The sequence below is a fragment of the Phascolarctos cinereus genome, unplaced genomic scaffold, assembly GCF_003287225.1.
Source record: "Phascolarctos cinereus isolate Bilbo 61053 unplaced genomic scaffold, phaCin_HiC Scaffold_5;HRSCAF=322, whole genome shotgun sequence".
Taxonomy (NCBI): domain Eukaryota; kingdom Metazoa; phylum Chordata; class Mammalia; order Diprotodontia; family Phascolarctidae; genus Phascolarctos; species Phascolarctos cinereus.
The window spans coordinates 70,496,163-70,512,418 of NW_027555958.1; positions in this window are offsets into that span (position 1 = coordinate 70,496,163).

Below are 16,256 nucleotides of genomic sequence, written 5' to 3' on the forward strand. Positions count from 1 at the left end.
ACTTCCTTTACACGTTAGAATTCAGGTAAACTGACAATTTACTGGTGTTCATACATGGCCTGCCACCTCCTACCTCCAAGCCTTTGTGTTCTGTCCATGTTGCCTGGAATTCCCTCTCTCCTCACTTCTACCTCTTGGAACTTCTTAGTTCCTTCAAAGCTCAGCTCAAGCGGCAACTGCTTCAAGAGGCCTTTCTTGATTATGTTACGTGTCAGTGCTTTGAATTTATTTTGTGTCTCTTTGATTTTATTCATCTGCCTACATGCTGTTTCCCACAAGCAAAATTTAAGCTCTTTAGTAGAAGCTATTTCATTTTTGTCCAGCATACATATTTCTATGTCTATTTTATGTTATTTTATTCATTTCATATATTATAATGTTATACTATATACATTATACAGATATGTTATGTATTTCTGTTTTTACCTATTTACTACATTTTTAATATTATATTATTATATTTATTTACGTATGGTATTTAATGCTTATTGAACTGAATTGAGGTGAGTTGAAATTACTTAAAAGTGTACCAGAGAACACCGACATTTGCTTACAAGCAGGGGCGTACTGGATGTAGCAAGGTCCGATTGGGAGAGCTGATCATTAAATTTTCACTGTGAGCATTTGCACCGGGAAATTGGCAAATGCTACAAATCAAGACTTGATTTTTTGTTTTGTTGATTGTCTAGACTTAAGAAAGTGATGGAGTAAGTTTTAATAATGCATTATTAATAATTATTAGTTATTAATAATAAAACTTAAAAGTATGTCCTGCTTGTGGGAGAAGTTGTTAAAAAAAGTTGTCAAAGTTGTCTCCAGTGCTCCTTGGGGGATTGTAAAAGGGCAACAATTTATAAAGTGGGCATTGTTTAGAGGAGGATAGCCATAATGATGACGGGCCTAAAGATCATAACAGATGAAGTTAGTTTGAAGGAACTGAGTCTGTTTAGTCAGGAAAAGAGAAGACAAGGCAGGCACGATAGCTGTTTTTAAGAATTTGAGCATCTTTTATGTGGAAGGTGGTTGTGCTTGGTATCAGAGAGTAAAACTAAAATCAAGATGCAGAAGTTTCAAGGAGTCCTGGCTGGAAGCGGAATGGGCTGCTTTCAAGAGATGGTAGCCCTATAACCAGAGGTCTCCAAGCAATGGTAGCAAAACCACTTAATTGGTGTGTCATAAAAAGAATTCTTGTTCAGATATGGGTTGGGTCAGATAGTCTCTGAGGTTCTTTGTACTGAGATTGTATGATAGGATGTGATAGGAAGAGTCTAAAAGCTGGAATGGGGAACATTATCTAGGCACCTCTTGGCTGTCTGCATGAATTCCTGTCCTTAACTTCGTCATTGTAATTTGTCCTAGGTTCATTCCTCTGTAGTTATCTGACCTCTACTCTGAGGCCCAGTCTCCTGAATGGTGATTTACTTGCCTAAACCACCATTTCTTGAGAGGTCTCAGACATATTCACTTCTTTCCCAGTTCAACTTCCCTCTCCAGACTTCTCCTAGCTGCTTTTCCCCCAATGTAGGTGTACTACTTCCTCCCTTCTCACTTCTCTGTCATGTGTTGTCTTCCTCCATTACACTGCAAGCTACTTGATGGTAGGGACTGTCTTGTATTCTTGTATTTGTGTCCCACCACAGGGTCTACACATAGCAAATACAAAACCCTTTTGTAATTGTGTATATAGCTTATGAGATTGCTGGAAATATGAGTTCCATATAGATTCTTAAAGACCTTAGTGACTTCTCAAGTGTCTGCCACAGACATAGATTTGAAACAGAGAAAACATTTATTAAGCACTTACTGTGTGCAGACACTGTGCTAAATGCTGGAATTACAAAGACAAGAAAATAATACAGTCTCTGCTATCAAGGTGGAGGAGGAAGAAAAGGAGGGTACTGGTTTAGAACCAGAAACTGGTTGGAGCAAGAGCCAGAAAAAGAGAATGAACAGTGTAGCTGAGCCTTCTTGTGATTTGGTAGTTTCAGGGTTAAGGTATCTCCTTGATTTGTCATTTAAACTATCAAATATCTTCATTTCCCAGATTTAAGGGCTTGGTTGAGACATTTACTATCTTAATTCTGTGTAAGTGGCAGCATAGAAATTATATGATCAGGCCAAAAGATTAATCTTTGGTTTGATTAAGTTATCATTAACATGCTTGTTAGCAGACTAATTTCATTGGAATGTTCTTTAGCTCCAGTGCCTTTGGAGAAACTGTGCTAGCTATTAAGTATATGGGCTATATAATGAGCTCCCCATAAAAATTTAGTCATCAGCACTGACTTCATGCAATTAATTAATTAATTAAATTGAATACAAGCTATGACTCTAGGTTCTCAGAGTTTCTGGGAACTTTAGCTGAATGATTTTGTGTGTGATTCACATACACACATATTCATATATACACATATGTATCTTAAAGATTCTCACATATATTCAGACATATATCTGTATGATGATTTCAACAGTCTAGGAAATTGTTGGTGGAGAAACTCACTTATCAGTAAAAACTGGCAATGTCTATAACTTACAGTTTTAGAGTTGTCTGAGGCTCAGTAAGGTTAAATGACTTTCCTGACATTGCACAGGTAATATATCAGAGACAGAACCAGAATTTCAGAGAGATATGTTTTCAATACTGGATCATAAGCAAAGAGATCCAGATTTTGGTCTTTTTTCATCAACTAGCTGGGTGACTTTGGGCAAGTCATCGAACCTCTCAAGGTCTGAGTTTGCTCATCTAGGAATGAGTACATTGAACTACCAAAGAATCACAGAATTTGAGATTTATAAGGAATCTCAGTTAGTTGCCATTGTTGTTATTGTTATCAATAACAATGATAGTGGTGGTCATTGTCTTCCTGTAACCTAGCATTTTTGGTACTCATGTTGCATTGTTGACTCATATTTACCTTTGCAATTTACTAAACCCCACACATTTTTTTTTTGTTGTTGTTAGCATAAACCTTTCACTAACCATACCTCCCCCATCCTGTGCTTATGAAGGTGAATTTTTTTGAACCCAAGCATAGAACTTTTCAATTATCCTTGTTAAATTTCATCTTATTTCGTTCAGCCCTTCGTTCCAGCCTGTCAAGATCATTTGAGATCTGTCTTCAGATGTATGAGCTATCTCTCCAAGTTTAATGGCATCTTCAGATTTGACAAGCATGCCCTCTATCCTTCATCCAATCATTGATTAAATTTATATTTGTCAAAAGCTTGCTGAAATCCAAGTGCACTGGGTCAACGGCAGTTTCCTGATCTATTCCGTCAAAAAAAACCAAAAAGGAAATTAGGTTAAATCTGACATGACTTAATTTTGATGCTGGCTTTTAGTGACCATCACTCCCATTTCTAAATGTTCATAAACCATCCCATTAATAAGATATCTAGGACTTTGCCAGGAATGTAAGTCTATAGTTTATAGGCTCCATCCTCCTTCTTCTTTTTTGGAAAATTGGGACATTTGCCCTTCCCCCATCCTGATATACTTCTCCTATTTTCCAAGATCTTTATTAACTACAGTTTAGAAATCACACATGCTATTTCTTTCAGCACCCTAGGATACAATGCAAATGACCTGGTGAATTGAAGTAATTGAGGACAGTTAGGGCATTGTATGGTCTCCTAAGCATCTTTATATTTCTAGTCCTAGGTAGTAATCTTTTCACTATCATACTTATTCTATAAATCATTCTCCTTTCTCTTTTTTAAAGCCCTTTGCACAAAGTCAATATTGCCAGAAATAAAGACAAATGGGAAAAATGTTTCCTTCATGTATCTCTGATAAACATCTCTTATTCAAGATATATAAGTAAATGACAAAAATTTACAAGACCGTGATCCTTTCGGCAAATAAGTGTTCGAAGGATGTGAACAAATGTTTTTCAAAAGAATTGTCAGTCTTATGAAAGACCATTCCACGTCACTGATAAGAATAGTGGAAACTCCAAGGTTTCACAATACAATCAAACATGGGATGGAAAGGGTTAATGCTGAAGGGCCCTTGGGAAGACAGGTCCATGCTAATGTTGGCAAAGGTGTGAAATGATCCAACAATTCTGAAAAAAAAACCAAAACAAAACTCAGGGCAATTACATGAGAGAAGTTACTCAACTTGTCCCTATCTTTGACCCAGAGATCCCATTCCCCATAGGAGGCACATACCCCAAGGTGATCAAAGAAAAAAAATCCCATCTGTAACAAAATATATTCAACAGCATGAACCTAAAAGAGTGCCCAGCAATAGGAACATCATACTGGGGCACAATGGAAAAGGAGCCCATGATGACAGAGCCAGCAGGCATCAGCAAATGACAAAGTCTGATCTTCAAAGAGCTAGGTAAAGCATACCATCATCAGGAAAATGAAGATGAACAGGTGCTAGTCACATGGGGGGCAAGAACAGCAGAAAAAAGGAGGACAGGCACTGCCTGTGGATCCCCCCTGGTCTTGTCTCAAGGTCTGAACAAGGGGGAAGTGGTCCCCACGTTGGGGCTCATCCAGAGTGGACAGTGCTGCTTTTGATGGGTACACCTCACTTTAGGGAACACACAAATCAATGAGATCCTGGAACCCATGGAGTGTCTGAGAATGGGATGGAATACCTACCTGTCTCTCTGTAATACCTGATGGACCCACGTGTGGTGTTCAAAGAAATATAGAAAAATGGGTGTGATCTGCATGCTCCAGTGTAGAGCTAGCACTGAAGCAGAACACAGGATGACAATAATGGTCAATTAGGATTGAGAAGCTTCTACCCCACCTCCCCCCCCAAGGTGATGATAAGCCCTGGAGAGACAAAAGACCATGAAACCCAGGTCCCTGCCCTCAAGGAGTTTACAGCAAACAAATGTGTACAAATAAGCTCTAGACAGGATAAATAGGAGATATGTAGCAAAGAGAAGGCCCAGGCCTTAGGAGAGGCAGGGGGAGACTTCCTGAAGGAGGTGAAATTTTAGGTGTCACTTAGAGGAAGACTGGAGTGGAAGAGGAAGGGTATTTCAGTAGGGGGACAGTCAGAGAGAATGTGGGAGCAGAGAGATGGAGGAGCTTGTTTTTGGATCAGCCAGAGTCTGGGGTCACTGGGTGGAAGTACCTGGGATAGGGGAGAAACTAAGAGGGGGGTGAGTTAGAAAGGGCTTGGAAGGCCAAGCGGAGCATTGTGTATTTGCTCCTGGAGGCCATAGGGAGTCATTGGAGTTTACTGAGGGGGGGGTGACAAAGTCAGACTTTTGTTTTAGGAAAATCACTTTGAAAGGAGGATGGACTGGGAAGGGGAGAGATTGAGGCAGGCAGACCCCCCCCCCCAGCAGTTACCGCAGTAGCCCAGGCCTGAGGTGATGAGGGTCTGCACCAGGGGGTGGCAGCACTGCACAGAGGCCTTTCTGGACTTTTCCTTCTACCATCCATAGTCCTTCTCCTTGTTCCAGCTAGCCGATCTGGGCTGGGCACTGCCAGTCACAGGCACACAAGGTTCCTATAGTTCTATAGGATCATGCTCTTGTATAATTCCTTCTGAGCAGGGGCCAGCTGCCCTACTTCTCCACCATAAGGTCCATGGCCACATCATTGAACATCACCGACTACTTCTGTGGGCTGATAACTCTCCAATCTGCCCCTCCTGCACCATCCTCTCTGCTGACCTCCAATGGACTTAAATAATTCTCCTTTCAAAAGAAAATAATTAAAATAAGAGTTGAGTAATTCAGCCTTCTTACCATCTTTCGGTATCATCAGCCTAATCACTAAAATTGTTTCGCTATGGCATCATATCCGTAATTTATAATTGTAGGGATAACAAAATGTGGCAAGTCCTCAGAGAGATCAAGGAACCTGCATGCAGGCCAAGAAGCAACAGTTAGAACTGAATGTGGAACAACTGATTTGTTTGAGATTGGAAAAGGAGAACTGCAAGGCTCTGTATATTGTCATCTTATTTATTTAGCTTACATGCAGAGTGCATCATGCAAAATGCCAGGCTGGATGAATCAAAAGCTGGAATTAAGGCTTCTGGGAGAAATATAAAAATCTCAGATATGCAGATGACATCACTCTGATGGCAGAAAGTGGAAAAGAATTAAAAAGCCTCTTGATGAGAGTGAAAGAGAAGAGTAGAAAAGTTGGCTTAAAGCTTAACATTAAAAAGCCTAAGATTATGGCAACTGGTCTATCCCTTCCTGGAAAACAGAAGGAGAAGAAATGGAAGCGGTGTCAGATTTTATATTCTTGGTGTCAAAGACCACAGCAGATGGCAACTACAGCCATGAAATTAAAAGATGCTTGCTCCTTGGAAGGAAAGCTATGACAAATCCGGACAGAATATTAAAAAGCTGAGACATTGCCTTGCCAACAAGTCAAAGACAAAGGTCTGTATGGTTGTTCCACTAGTAATGTATGACTGTGAGAGTTGGACTATAAGGAAAGCTGAGGGTCATAGAATTGATGCTTTTGAATTGCAATGCTGGAGGAGACTCTTGAGAGTCCCTTGGACAGCAAGGAGGTCAAATTAGTCAAGACTCAAAAAATTAATTCAGACTACTCATTGGAAAGATAAATACTAAAGCTGAAGCTTAAATAATTTGGCCACATAATGAGAAGACAGGATTCATTGGAAAAGACCCTGATGCTGGGAAAGACTGAAAGCAAAAGAAGGGATGGCAGAGGACGAGATGGATGGGGAATGTTATGGAAGTAATGGACATGAACTTGGACAGACTTCAGGAGATAGTGGAGGTCAGGATGGCCTGGTGTTCATGGCCCATGAAGAGTTGGACGTGATTGAAGAAGTGAACAATGATGAGGATCTTAGACACATGAAAAAATAATTGTATGGGCAATTAGTTGGGATATTCTCTCATCATGGAATATTTCCTATAATCTGAACAAGATGTTATAGTACAAATACTTTATTTCTCAGCCACATTTATTAACCACTTATGGTATACAGAACATTGTGATAGGTAATAGAGGAGGTACAAAACTCAGATACAGGGAAGTATCCTAGCAAGGCACTTCAGAGAAATCCTTTCCTGACTGACCCTTCTATCACCATGTTATTCGATCCATTATCTCTAGGCTAGACTGGGATGCCCCATGTAACCTATAATAGTCTTCATTTTCATGATTTAAGTCTACTCGGTACTTTTTAAAATTTTTTTGCCTTGTAAGCCTTATAAAAAAGGGCAATGGAAAAGAAAAAGATTAATCCATTTGTATGGAAAAAAGGAAAGAAAATACATTTGTGCTCAAATGGAATGTATTGGAATCAGACTAGAGAAATATAAAAAAGATTATAAGTGAATATAATTAACTTTTATATTTGCTCAGCCATTGCAAAAGAGAACGAACTCTCTTTGAAACATCTTTGTGTTTAACTTACGCGATGTGGGCCTTTCAATAGAAATGCTAGCATTTCAATCTCCTTTCAAGTCGTCTGTTGTGCAACTCTATCTCACTAGGCCATTGTCCTCATAATCATCTAACAACCTACTTTTCTTTTTCAGTGGAACACATTTTCTAAGCAGAAGGAAAAACACGAACTTCTCAGTGAGTGCTAGAGTAGACCTCGCCCCACTCCTCCACTCTGTGCATACCCACAATCTACTTAAGATTGGGATTCTTAATATGGGGACCATGAACTTTAAAAAATTATTTTTTTCAACGTAATTGATCTTTTTTTTTGTAATCCTAAGCATTTTGTTTTATGAATTAAAAAAAAATTATTCAGAGGAAATGGCCATTGGCTTCACCAGACTGCCTAGGGGGTTCATGTCACAAAAAAAGGTAGTAACCTTGATCTAAGATGAACTTCCTGAAAGAGCTGAATTGTGTCAACAGCTTTTGTGCACATTATTCCCTTTCTCCCTAAAGGATTTTGAAGACAGAGTTTGTTTTTGAAGAAATTTTATATTGTTCACATCTAAATTCTAGAGAACAAAAGTACAGATGTTCCCTCCATTTGGTACCTGAACTTCTGCTTTGAATCCTAGAGAACAACAACAACAAGAAACAAACCAAGAGCTGAGTAAGAATCGTTGGCAACCTCATCCACTTTCCAGCCTGCAGCATACCTTAATTCCCTGGGGAGAAGCTAAGGTCTCTAGAAATTTTCTCAGTACAGAAATTAAGCTGCAAAGTCAAACACATAAGACAGCATGACATTTGCTGTCTTAAAAGGAAAAAGGTTTGAAAGCAAATAGAATCTTTTTTTAAATGGAGCAAAACATTCTTTCTCTACAGAACAAGAGAGAGGAATAGGCAAGGTGATCACTAAGGCCCTTCCAGTACTAACATTGGAGGAGTCTTTGAGATGCTTAAAGATGCAGTTAATGTCTCGTTTGCTAATTGCTTAGGACACGCATATGTAAGTTATGAGGCAGTGCAGAGAGATAAAAAATTTTACTGCTAAGAGCAGTTTAGAACGACTTCATTACTCATAGCCGAGTCATTGGAGATTTATATAGGTCTGACTAAACCAAACAGAAAAATACTACACACTCTCACACTGATTATACTGTCTTATTTCCAGCCCACACTAGGGTGGGAATCTGACATCTACCATAGCTACAGTCTGGGGAGACGTTAAAGGTCATCTCACAAGTGATAGTGAGGATGAAAAGCATGAGGTTAGGGGGAAGAGACAAGTAGGCACAGATGTGGCAGTACATCTTCTTACCTTTCTACTGCTCCTTTTCTTCCTCCTCCCTCTTTAATCTCTTCCATTTCATTGACTCCTTCCTATCTGACTACAAAATGCTCAGTTCTCTCCAGTCCTAAAAAAATACTTTGAGATGTTTAGTGCTTACTGTATGTCAGGTCCTGTGTTAAGAGATGGGGATACAAAGAAAGGCAAAAACATGGTCCTTTTCTTTCAAGGGGCTCACATTCTAATGAAAGAGACAACCTATAAGCCACTATAAGATTTGTAAATATGTGTGAATGGGAAGTAATTTTGGAGGGAATGAGATAATAGTGGGGAGGGATTAGGAAAGGCCTCTTGTAGAACACAGGATTTAAACTGAGTCTTGAAAAGAAGCAAAGGGAGCTAGTAGGGAGAACATTTTAGACATGAGAATAGCCAGTGTAAAAGGCAATCTAGAGATGGAATGTTGTGGGCAAGGGGTATAAAGAGAGCTAGTGTGGCAAGGCAATAGAGTAGATGAAGGAGAGTAAGAAAATGGGAAAGACAGGAAGAGGCAAAGTTTAAAGGGCTTTAAAGTCTAAACAGAAGATTTTATATTTGATCCTGGAGGTAATAGGGAGCCATCAGAGCTCATGGAATAGAGGCATGACATGGTCAGCACTTTAGGAAAATAACTTTGGCAGTTGGGTGGGGGATAGACTAGAGAGGGAGAGCCTTGAGGTAGGGAGACCAACAGTGGCCCAGGCATGAGGTGATGAGAGCGTTGTACAAGGGTGGTCCGTCTATGAGTACAAGGAGACTTTAGAAGAGATGTTGTGAAGATAGAAACAAAATCTGGCAACAGATTGGATATGTGGAGGGACTGTGAGAGAAGAGGGGAAGATAATAATAACAGCTAGCATTTATATAGCACTTTAAAGTTTGCAAAACTTTTAGATATTATCTTTTTATCTTCACAACAACCTTGAAAGGGAGGTGTTATTACTATCCCCATTTTACAGATGAGGAAACTGAAGCAAAGGTAAGGTGCCTTGCCTAGGGTCACACAGCTATTGTGTCTGAGATAGGATTTGGACTCAGGTCTTCCTGATTCCAGGTCCAGCACTGTATCTACTGGGCCATCTTGGCTACCTCTACCACTAAGAATGGCGTTGAGGCAGTGAGCCCAAGTGTCTATATAGGGTGCTTAGCAGCAATACAGAAGTTCTCTGCAGTATGACCAGATTTTTCTGAAAAGAGAGGTGGAGGGTGGGAGAGAGGGAATTAATACAAAACTAAGAGCCATTGTCCAGTGGATAAGTGGTAAATAGAAAGGAGCAAACAATAGAACAAAAAACAAAACAAAGTTTTCTTAGTAGAAAACTTGCAAAATATTCATAACCAGGTGAAAGACAAATCAGTCTTAAAAAGAGAAATGAAAGAAACCTCGAGGTTTTACCTCACACTCAACAAAAGTGGCATATGTGAGGAAAAAAGGGAGTAATCAGTGTTGGAAGAATACATTCTAAGTTAAGTTGAAATGAAATGGCCTAACCATTTTGGAAAGCTTTTTGAAAATATGTTAAGAAAGTGACTAGAATATCAACCTGATGTAGTGAAAAGTGCTGAATTTACAGTCGTGGGACCTGAGTTTGAATCCTATCTCTGCCACTTAAAACTTGTGGGACCTTGGACCTTTACCTCTCTGGGCCTCGGTTTCTTCATTTGTAAAATGAGGGATTGGACTAGATGATACCTAAGATCATTCCCATCTCTAGATCCATGACTCAGAGATCTGCTAGTCAAATAAGCTACTATCTATATAAACTACTTTGCAAACCTTAAAAGGCTATATAGTTGTTATTGTTGTTGTTATTTTTAAAATCTAGTAGATCAAAGGTTGGGAAAAATGGCCCCATGAGCACCAAAATATTTAGAGTTATTCTTTTTGTAATAGGGAAGAACTGGAAACAAAATAGATGTCTATTGATTGAGGGAATGGTGAAACAAGTTGTATAGCGGAGATTACTGAACCGTTCAAAATTATTAATTGGGAGAATGCAGAGGAGGATGAAAAACCTCGTATGAATTGATGCCAAGTGAAGTAAGCAGAACCAGTAAAACAGAACCAGTATATACTATAATTATGTCAATATAATTAGAACGAACAACTACAACAAAAACCTAAACTGAACATTGTGTCATTACAACTACCAAGCTTTTTCCCAAAGATGATGTGCCCTTTGCAGAGGTGGAGTGCCATGGGTAAGGAACATTGCATATAAGACTAGTCAGTTTTGCTAAACTTTCTCTCTCTCTCTCTGTCTCTGTCTCTGTCTCTCTCTGTCTCTCTCTCTCTCTCTCTCTCTCTCTCTCTCTCTCTCCCTCTCTCTCTCTCTCTCTCTCTCTCTCTCTCTCTCTCTCTCTCTCTCATTATTTGTTACAAGAGATAGTTCTCTTGATAGTGGAGGTGGGAAGAGTATATTTGAAATAAGGTAACATAGCATTAAAAATATCAATAATGTAAAAAATAAATAGTTGTCAAATTTAATGCTACTACTTGTCAGCAACCATTTTCTTGTCAACCACTTACATTAGAAATCCTATACCCAACTAAAGGCTGGCTGCCATTTCAAGTGAAGCTGCCTCTGATCTTGTACATTTTCATGGGTGACAGAGAATGGAATTTAACTCAATGGAGTTGTGGTTCTTTGATCAACTTAATTATTACCTTTGATTGACTGGAGACCCCTGCTCTAAAAATTCAGTTTATATCATCAGAGAAAGAATCCTTACCTCCAATGTTACTGAATCTATCCTTTGAAACTATATTAAGCAACAGAAAATATCTTTTTTCCCCCAAAAGATTTTTGGAAACCCATTTCCCTCCCTTAGAAATCTAAAGTAAGGTTCTGAGAAAAATGGTTATGTGTGCCTTGAAAAAAGCAATCCAAAATTGGAATTTTCATTTAAATCACTTCAGATATTTCCAGCTAATCCAGAGAATCCACCAGCACACAGCTGGAGGAATCTTTCCTCTCTGATGATTGGGCCAATTACTTTTTTGATGACTTTCAGAGGTTTGATAACACTCAGGCTTTGTTGCTCAGAAGTAATGATGGATTCTCCACTCCCCCCACTCTAAAAAACATGATGATTATTTCTTGTTCCTCAGTCATGTCCAACTCTTGTGACCCCATTTGGGGTTTTCTTGGCAAAAATACTGGAATCGTTTTCCATTTCCTTTTCCACCTCATTTTACAGAGGTAGAAACTGAGGCAAACAGGGTAAAATGGCATGCCCTAGGTCACATAGCTAGTAAGTGTCTGAGGCAAAATTTGAATTCAGGTCTTTCTGACTCCAGGCCTGAGGCTCTATCCACTTTTCCACCTAGCTGCCCCGATGAATATTTATATTTCTAAAATGAAAGGTCTCACAGTAATGAAGACCAATTTTTTTTTAAAGAATCTAAAACATTTGATCTATGAGTTTTGATTTTTTAATAAGGAAAAAAAAAGCTTTATAACAATTAGAACTATCCCAAAGCAAAACTGGGTTTTGTGGATTGTGAGGGATTTACCCCCTTAGGATGTTTTCAACCAAAGGTTGGATGACTGGTTGTCTAGTGTGTTGTAGTGAAAATTCTTGTGTGGGTGGTGGTAAGATCAGAGGCCTTCTAGGGCCTCTTCCAATTCTGAAAATGTTTTTGGAAGTAAACACTTACTTCAACACAAGTAATAATTTATTCAATAGTATATAAACCCCAAGAAATTTTTACACTTCTGTGGTAAAATTGAAAGTACATTGGGTTTGAAGTCAGGAGACATTGTTTTTGAGCGGAGACTCTCTGATGCTTTTAAGCTGTGTGACCTAGGTCCCCTTCATCTCTCTGAGCTTCATTTTCACAATTGTAAAATGGGTGTAAATTCTTGCGCTATTGACTTCATAGAATCATTGTGAGGAAATTTTTTTGTTAATCTTAAAGGGATATATATGTATATATAATGGTCATAATATATTATATATTATTATCATTACTACTATTACTTTTATTCCTTGTGAGTTGTAGATGACATTAGATAGGCCAGCCAACTTAAAGATGGGTGATCCATTATTATCTTCATTTTACAGATGAGGAAACTGAGGCTGATATTCTTAAAACCTCTCATCTTTGACTTTAGATTCTTTCTGGGACTACTGATACTTCAGAAAGTTGCCTTTTCTTGATAGGATATGTTTAGGATTTGGATGCTCCATGTTATTAATTATTTTGATTAAATTTCTCATTGAATTTCTGAAGTTCTTTAAATAAACATTTTATCTGAAAAAAAAAAAGAGCTAGCCAGGTCTTAATTTTTCTCTAGGCTCCATTCTTCATTCTCCAGACTTTCTCTACCATGCCACTAAAGCTTCCTTACCCTGGAAATTCATTACAACTCTGGACTTTTCACACTGGAAGTACCTCCCCCCCCCCCCCCCGGCACCTTATTGTGCCTTTCTCTGATTGGCTTAAGGAAAGGGCCTAGGCCAACCACATCTTCATTCCTCTCCAGGCTCCACTCATGATTCTCTAGAGTTTCTTTATTATGCCATACATGGTTACATTAACCTCCTTTTTCATCTTCTGTTCATGTGCTGTCTTGCTCCACTGGAATGTAAGCTCCTTGAGCGTAGAACTTGTATTTCTATTTGTGTTTGTATTTCCAGCCTGCAACGTAGCAAATGCTTGTTGACTTGTGCTTGGCATAGCTTCCCTTCTTAATATGAGCATTTGTAAACTGGTGACAGGCCAATGATCATAGAGAAACAGTGAGAAGCAGTGGGAAAAAACACTGTGTATTGAGTTAGGGGACCTGAATCTAAAGCCCAAGCCTGCTAATTCTAACCAATGGGACTTTAGCCAAGTTATTTCACTTCTCTAGTTTCAATTTTCTCATCTGTAAAATGAGAATGTTGACCTGAATGATCTTCAATGTTACCCTATTAACTTAGGTCATGTCCCTCACTATGATCTGGATGACCTTTTCCTCTCTGCTCTTCATTTTCTTCCTTAAATGACACTCATCTCTAAAATGAGGAGGTTAGACTAGATAGACCTGAAAGTCCTTTCCAATTCTCCATCTAAGATCCTGTGATCTTATTTTTGTCTTCATATCCACAGCACCTAACACAGTACCTGGCATATAGAAGGTATTTAACAAATCCTTATTGGATTGAGTCTGCACTGGAACTAAGAGAACAAAAATGACCAGCAAAGAACTCTGATACCTAAGATAAGTAAGGTGACAATAAGAAAACACCTAGTAGCCCTTGATTAATTCAAGTCACTTGGCCCAGATGTTATCCACGCATACTATAAAAAAATGGATATCTATATCCATTTTTAGTTAAAAAAAAGTGATGACTGAACCACTGTTAATAACATAATAGTAATAATAAGTGGCATTTATGTAGTGCTTTTAAGATTTGCAAGCACTTTATATATATTATCTCATTTGATTCTTAACAACCCTATGAGGTATGTGCTCTTATCCTTATTTTACAGGGGAGGAAACTGAGATTGAGAGAGGTTATGTGATTTGTCTATAGTCACAAGTTAGTATTTGAGTATTTGAACTCAGGTCTTCTTGACTTCAAGTACAACCCTCTTTTCACTGACTCACCTAGTGCATCACTAGTGGATAAAACTCTGGGCCTAGAGGACTGGTGGTCATCTTAAAAACCTCATAGTAACCTGAAGGAGAAATCATTTACCCAAAGGGGCAGGGTGGACAGGAACCTTGGTCACATGTTTACCAGAGAACATTTTTGGCAAGTAGCAAAGGGGGGATAGGCTATCACCAGACAAGGTCAGATGATAGGAATTCTATCTTAACCTTAAGGCAGAACCTAGAAATAGCCTTCCTCTTTCCACCTAAATGAATGGGGAAGCAGCAGAGGTGTATCTGTTTCTTTTGTAATCCTCTTGCTATCCAGACTCTTAGTTCTGCTGTAGGAGGTAGATGACATTTATGACAGAGAACCAGGTATCGACCAAGCTGGAAAAAAATACTTAATAGATGCTTTATGAAGATTGGTCCTCTGAGTTCATGTGTCAGTGTTGATGCTTTCAGAGTGAGAGAAGTGCTCAGTTTCTGAAATCATTGGTTTTGATGCAGTAAAACTAATTTTCTTTCTACTTTCCTTTTACAGATGATGGACAGACTGTGATTTTTTTTTTTCCCCTACAGAGCAAACTAAAAAAGTTTACATTTTCTGTCTTGGAACATAGCCACGTTAGGGTACTTTTCTCCCTGGAGTCTTCATATGAATGCTTTTTTGAACAAAATGTGTTTGAATCACATTGGTACCATCCAACAGTTAGTGTTTTTGGTGATGTTAGCACACAGCTATCTTGGCACAGATCTCTCTCTGCTTATACATATCTGTTCTCCCTTTTCCTCTCCTCCCTTTCTCCCCTTCCTTCTCTCTTTGCCTCTCCTTCCCCTTCTCATCCTTTCTGTCCTCTCTCTTATATTTATATCAATACACAGATTCTATATGAATATACAAATGATCACATACCTATACATGTCTAGTGTTTCAAGTGCTAAAATTGAGAACATGGGTGAGAAGCTCTGTGTTTTTAATTGCACTCTCTTGGTGTGTACCTGAATGAGTGGGTTGAGGTGTTTAGATAATTCAGCTTTTCCCATATGCCTTGTGAATATTTATAAGAGAGTGTGCCCCACAAATCTAATTCAACATAGGATTGGAGACAAGGTTCTAAACTTTGGTAGTACCTGGGCAAAGCTAAAAATTCAGAAGTAGGACAGTGAATGAATGAATGAATGAATGAATGAATGAGGATATATTAAGAGCCTACAATGTATAAAGTTCTGGGGATACAAATAGAAAAGTGGAGTCAGACTCTGTTCTCAAGGAGTGTTCATTTTAACCAGGGAAACAAGATTCATAGGAGTTTTAAATCAAATAGGAAGAAAGTCCCTTATTCCTTACAGTGTAGTGGCAAAGCTGAAGGAGATACAGATAGTTTGTCATTTCCACTGATAAAATCAAATGTTTCCGATGTTGAACTATTTGACCATGTCAAAGACTTTGGTAGTGAGAATTTTCTTTCCCAGGTCTTCACTGACTGTGGCTGCTGAGGATGTGGGGCCTGCAACACCTAATGAACAAATTTTCAGATCACATCTCCACAAGGACCTGGCACACTGGGGAGACTCTCACCCTTGTGAGACGGCATGAGTGAGACTCAATAGTATGAGCAGGTATGGATGGAACATAATCTATAAGATTGGAAGGAGGATCCACGGGGATGAGATTCAAGATCCATCGGAGTTTTGGAGTATATAACCCAAACCACTGAATTTCTGTGTTTGTGACACAGTCATAGGAATTAGGGGGCAGCCAGTGGTTGTTTTCATTTGATATCATTTGATGTTTCTTGAACCAATCTCATAATAAATAGTTTCCAAATGTGCAGGGGGGGGCAGTAGGTAATTTTTTCTTTCTTATGGAAATAAAATATAGCAAGGTCAGCCAAATAGATGATAGTTCAAGTTAAAAGAGAGTAAACAGAAAAAGTTCAGAGAAGGACCATAGAAAATACTTCACAAGTATGAAA